The sequence below is a fragment of the Triticum dicoccoides genome, chromosome 1B (genome assembly GCF_002162155.2).
Source record: "Triticum dicoccoides isolate Atlit2015 ecotype Zavitan chromosome 1B, WEW_v2.0, whole genome shotgun sequence".
In the NCBI taxonomy this organism is placed as follows: Eukaryota; Viridiplantae; Streptophyta; class Magnoliopsida; order Poales; family Poaceae; genus Triticum; species Triticum dicoccoides.
This window is the reverse complement of record NC_041381.1, coordinates 193,617,155-193,623,818: the sequence shown is the minus strand read 5'-3', so window position 1 is coordinate 193,623,818 and position 6,664 is coordinate 193,617,155.

The following is a 6,664-nucleotide window of genomic DNA, read 5'->3' as shown; positions in this document are numbered from 1 at the left end:
TGGAATTCAAGAAATTGAGATGCATTTCCCCCATCATACGGGCGTCTTAAACCCCGGAAATTAAATTCAACTTTATTCTTCTCGCTATGTATCGAAGTTCTTCTGAAATACGGCGATGAATCTTAAATTTTAAATTTGAGGTGAGTAACTCGGATAGAGCCAAGATTTCTTGGATGAATATGAGAATGCCACCACCACTACCCAAAAGGGTGCACTTGGCAGTTGGAATGGTACATCGTAAAACGCTTCTTGAAAAATGAATTCATCGTACACCCTAAAATGAACAAAGAAACCTCGAAGTTGGGAATCTACAGGAGGATGCACTTCTTTCCATTGTGGCATGGGAATTTGAAATGCTTATGTTAACCATGGTTGCGTTAGAATCTGCATTAAAAGGAGTGTTAGATATATCACAACGTCTAGCTAGTCCTTGTCTAGGAGAAATCAACCGACTAACTACTACTAGGCTAACTAGTCGGAGCAATGGAGAATATAGTTCAATCACATAAAAATGTTACTGTAATTGCACTATATATATCCTGGGAGACGTTAATTATACATGTAAGAAATATACTCGCCCTCGAAATATGTAAACGTCACCTTAAAATGGTCATGTTGTATATTCTTATTAATGTGGTAATTTTAATCAAAATGTATATGTATAGTGAGTGAAATTCTTTTTTCACAAAGGATGTATTTTATTAACTAAATATGAAGCATCAAGGAGATACAAACAAGAAATGAACACACATTCGGCCTCTATGTAGCTAGGTGCAGACAACTAACACAAATGCACACACACAAAATTACACCAGCAACTAGCAAAATCTAACAAGACCGAAGTTATGCCCTGGTGGAGTTAAAAGAAAAGGAAAAAACTCTAAAACGATCAAAACATTGATAATAAAATCTACACCCGGAACCATATTCGAACCAACCATCTCTTGACATCACCGAGAAGAATTCTCCAACAACAAGGCCTTCCGGAAGGGAATGATGCTCAAGCATCGCCATCGCCAGATCCAACTACCAAAGACTAGATCTTGGGTTTTCACCTTGAATAGCACGTCTGAGCACATCCAAACAATGCCTTCAACAAGGTGACAACACAAGAAACATCACCATTGATATAATCAATAAGAGTTAGACCTTAAGTTTTCACCCAAAGCTCGAGACCAATGCTTGAGAAGCATTAACTAAATCGAAGTCATTGTATGTCACCACCACTTTTTGTGATACCAACAACTATATGCATACCACGCTCTTGACATCAGGCGCCACACAAGTGAAGAACATGCTCGCACAAGCAGATAGTCGAGCTAGGACAAGGGTCAGTCACCATCAACAATGAAGGTCTTCGTTGCACTTTGCAATGGAGATTGTAGGAGGAAGGTCACTAGCACCGCCATATCCCAATTCGGGATGCTCTGGCAACCCTGTACTATCCTCATGCTCCGTCATCCTTGTCAGTGAAGGAAATATGCCCTAGAGGCAATAATAAAGTTGTTATTTATATTTACTTATATTATGATAAATGTTTATTATTCATGCTAGAATTGTATTAACCGAAAACTTAGGGGTTGGGGGCACGACCCTGTTGGGTTTCGTAGTAATTTCAAAAAAATTCCTACGCACACGCAAGATCATGTGATGCATAGCAACGAGGGAAGAGTATCGTCTACGTACCCAACGCAGACCGACTGCGGAAGCGATGACACGACGTAGAGGAAGTAGTCGTACGTCTTCTCGATCCAACCGATCAAGCACCGAAACTACGGCACCTCCGAGTTCGAGCACACGTTCAGCTCGATGACGATCCCCGGACTCCGATCCAGCAAAGTGTCGGGGAAGAGTTCCGTCAGCACGACGGCGTGGTGACGATCTTGATGAACTACAGCAGCAGGGCTTCGCCTAAACTCCGCTACAGTATTATCGAGGAATATGGTGGCTGGGGGCGCCGCACACGGCTAAGGAATAGATCACGTGGATCAACTTGTTGTCTCTTTGGTGCTAGCCCTGCCCCTCTATTTATATGTTGAGCCCCGGGGTCGAAACTTGGAGCAAAAGCCTCCTCAAAGTCGGTTTTGCCCGAAAGGCAAGAGTCCCACTCGGACTCCAGGACCAAACGCCACAATCCTTGGCGTCTGGCCCAGACGCCATGGGCCTCGGCGTCTGGCCCAGGGCCAGACGCCAGGGTCTCCGGCGTTTGCCCCCCTGGCCTCCGCAAGACTCCTTTTTGCACCGACCTAAAGCCTCATGGGCTTGATCCCTTGGCCTAACCATATCATCCAATATATGAATCTTTACGTCTCGACCATTTCGAGACTCCTCGTCATGTCCCCGATCTCATCCGGGACTCCGAACTCCTTCGGTACATCAAAATGCATAAACTCATAATATAACTGTCATCGTAACCTTAAGCGTGCGGACCCTACGGGTTCGAGAACAATGTAGACATGACCGAGACACGTCTCCGGTCAATAACCAATAGCGGGACCTGGATGCCCATATTGGCTCCTACATATTCTACGAAGATCTTTATCGGTCAGACCGCATAACAACATACGTTGTTCCCTTTGTCATCGGTATGTTACTTGCCCGAGATTCGATCGTCGGTATCCAATACCTAGTTCAATCTCGTTACCGGCAAGTCTCTTTACTCGTTCCGTAATACATCATCTCACAACTAACATATTAGTTGTAATGCTTGCAAGGCTTATGTGATGTGTATTACCGAGAGGGCCCAGAGATACCTCTCCGACAATCGGAGTGACAAATCCTAATCTTGAAATACGCCAAATCAACATTGACCATTGGAGACACCTGTAGTACTCCTTTATAATCACCCAGTTACGTTGTGACATTTGGTAGTACCCAAAGTGTTCCTCCGGTAAACGGGAGTTGCATAATCTCATAGTCATAGGAACATGTATAAGTTATGAAGAAAGCAATAGCAACATACTAAACGATCGTGTGCTAAGCTAATGGAATGGGTCATGTCAATCAGATCATTCTACTAATGATGTGACCTCGTTAATCAAATAACAACTCATTGTTCATGGTTAGGAAACATAACCATCTTTGATTAACGAGCTAGTCAAGTAGAGGCATACTAGTGACACTTTGTTTGTCTATGTATTCACACATGTATTATGTTTCCGGTAAATACAATTCTAGCATGAATAATAAACATTTATCATGATTATAAGGAAATAAATAATAACTTTATTATTGCCTCTAGGGCATATTTCCTTCAGACCCCCCTCTCCCTTCCTTTCCCCTTCTCCTTTAGGTGGAAACCTACTAGGACTTGGAGTCCTAGTAGGATTCCCCTTCTGCCGGCGCGCCTAGCTTGGCCGGCCGACCTACCCCTCCCTCCTTTATATACGGGGGCAAGGGGACACCCTAGAACACACCAAGTTTTTCCTTAGCGGTGTGCGGTTCCCCCCTCCACAGTTACACACCTCGATCATATCGACGTAGTGCTTAGGCGAAGCCCTGCGCCGGTAACATCATCATCACCATCGCCACGCCGTCGTGCTGACGGAAATCACCCTCGTCCTCAACTGTATCAAGAGTACGAGGGACGTCATGGAGCTGAATGTGTGCTGAACGCGGAGGTGCCATACGTTCGGTACTTGGATCGATTGGATCGCGAAGACGTTCGACTACATCAATCGCGTTACTAAATGCTTCCGCTTTTGGTCTACGAGGGTACGTGGACACACTCTCCCGTCTCGTTGCTATGCATCTTCTAGATAGATCTTGCATGATCGTAGGAAAATTTTGAAACACTACGTTCCCCAACAGTCAGTGGCGGCAAAATCAGGCAGCAAAACATAGTGAGTGAAACTCTAGTTTAGTTTATGTATTTGTTACATCAATGGAAACCTTGTTCTAAATTAAAGGTGCTATACTTTAGGGATTTCTATTCCTATGCCCCTGATTCCTTAGTTGTACTCATTCATCCCCACGCTCTTAACTTTTGCTCACTTTTCCCTACTCCCTTGTCCGAAACCCTCATAAATGGTCCCAGCGGTGGATGCCGTCGGGTCAATGATTTGACCGTTAACACTGACGAGTGGGGCCCTGTCGGATCGGATCCTCCTTTGACCACTATGACGTGTGGGTCCGCAATGAGACACGTCAGATTGGCTTGTCCGAACCTCGAAGTCGAGCCACTACAACACCACGCCGCTCCGCCCCCTCCGCCGCCGTGCCCTCCACCTCCTAACCCTATTCCCCTACGCCGCCGTCATGCCCTCCACCCTCTAACCTTATTCCCCTCCACCGTCATCGTGCCCTCCACCCTCTAACCCCCATTCCGCCTCCGCCGCTATCGTGCAGCCTCCGTTGACTTCGTGCCCTCCAACCTCTAACCCCATTCTGCCTCCACCGTCGTCGTGCCCTCCGCCAGATCTACCCCACATCCCCATCTAGATTAGGGTAGGGTTAAGCGGCGATGTCGGGGGAGCAGGCTCTCAAGCCCATCGACCATGGAGAGGATTGGGTCGAATCGACACAGATAGTTCATGGATTACACCTGGGTAAGCATTGTTTCCCCTCTATCTGATTTGTTGATTCATAATTTCGGCCCTATTTGACAGCTAGTCACATGAATTGATCAAATTTTGCTGAATTGTTCCCGGCCTAACTGCATCCTTTCCTTATTTGAATCAAATAGGATTGATCCTGCGCTTGCTTTTTGGCGGCGGTTAGGATGGAAGTTTGTGTGCTGCGTGGTAGAAAACCGCATATTATTACTGGATTTTTCTATCCAAAGGTGGTAGAAACAAGTATGTCATTCAAAGGTTTGCTCGCGGGGCTCCGAAATTCTTCATATGGGTGGAGCCCTGCCGATGTTGTTGAATTGAAATTTTTTCAGCAGTACCGAGCAAAAATTTCTCGCACTAAAACTTGCAATGGGCATCTTGGATTGCTCTTTACTTTGAATGTTGAAAGCCGCTTCGGTAAAATCCTTATCGGGCTGCTTCAGCCACGCAATGAACGTGACAAGGGGAAGGTTGTTCAGAAATCTTCTGTCTTTGCTAATAGCGAGCACCCCGACACTCCTTGTAGGTCAAAACCCAGCAGAGCTAGTGGTTTTGAAAGTCACAATATGTCTACTGCCGCTTCTTGTGCCGCTTCTCCTATCGCTATTGCAGCCGATGTAGAGCAAGATGCAGAGCTAGACGAAGAGGTGCCTTGAAATGATGATGAGGATGAGAATATGTTCCCTGATATTGTAGATATTGTCTATAAACAAGCAATGGAAGATGAATATCAAGATGAACCTATCACCCGTTCTAGATTTGATGACACTGACGATGAAGAGAGGCAGGAGAACATCGACATCTTAGTTTTAGATGAATATGATGGTGCGGACATGCCAACAATTGAGTGGAACATGGAAGATCCTCAGCTAGCTGTCGGCACCATATTCTAGTCGATGGTGGACTGTCGTAATGCAATGACTACATATTGCATTCTCACTGAAAATACATATGTGATTGATAGGAGTGAGCCAACAAGGTTCACTGTTCATTGCCCATATGATAGGTGTGGATGGAGGTTGCATGCATCACATATGTTGAGGAGCAAGTTCATTCAGGTTTGTCTATTTCAGTTTATACTGACTCATTTTATTTTTGGATCATTGTGTAATGTTTTCTTACCTATATTTTGTTTGGGTCCCATTTTGTTTCAGATAAAAAAGAACCCACACCAGCAGACTTGGCCACCTGGAGGGGGGGGGGAAGGCTAAAACAAAGGTAGCAAAGACTAGGGGGGTGGCAGATGCAATTTTGGATTGGCTGAGAGATACACCAACACTTAGTCAACCAACACTCCATGGGAAGCTATTTGAGAAGTACAAGATTGATATACCTTACATGAGGATTAAGGAAATGGCTCATGATAGGATTAATGGTCCTCGAAATGAGAGCTTTCAGTTGCTATACACATTTAATCTGAAGTGGAAGCTGCTAGTCCACAGAGTGTTGTAGAGATTGACAAGCATACAGTTACATACAAAATAAAAGGGAAGTCATTTCAGAAGGAGTGCTTCAGGAGGGCTGCTTGTTGGTAGGGGTTTCTTGATGGTTGCAGGCCCTATTTGGCCGTTGATGCAATTGCTTTGAATGGAAGGTGGAGAGGACAACTAGTGGCAGCTTTTGTAGTTGATGGACACAACTGGCTATTCCCAGTTGCATTTGGTGTGGTGTGTTGGGAAACATAGCATGCAATTTCAAATTTTTCCTACGCTCACGCAAGATCTATCTAGGAGATGCATAACAACGAGAGGGGGAGAGTGTATCCACATACCCTCATAGACCGAAAGCGAAAGCGTTAACTTAACGCGGTTGATGTAGTCGAACATCTTCTCGAATCAACCGATCAAGTACCAAACATATGACACCTCCGAGTTCTGCACACGTTCAGCTTGATGACGTCCCTCGAACTCTTGATCTAGTAGAGGTACAAAGGAGATGAGTTCTGTCAGCATGACGGCGTGGTGACAATGTTGGTGATGTAATCCGCGCAGGGCTTCGCCTAAGCACTATGACAATATGATCAGAGGAGTAAACGGTGGAAGGGGGCACCGCACACGGCTAAGAAACAACTATTGTGCTTTGGGGTGCCCCCTGCCACTGTATATAAAGGA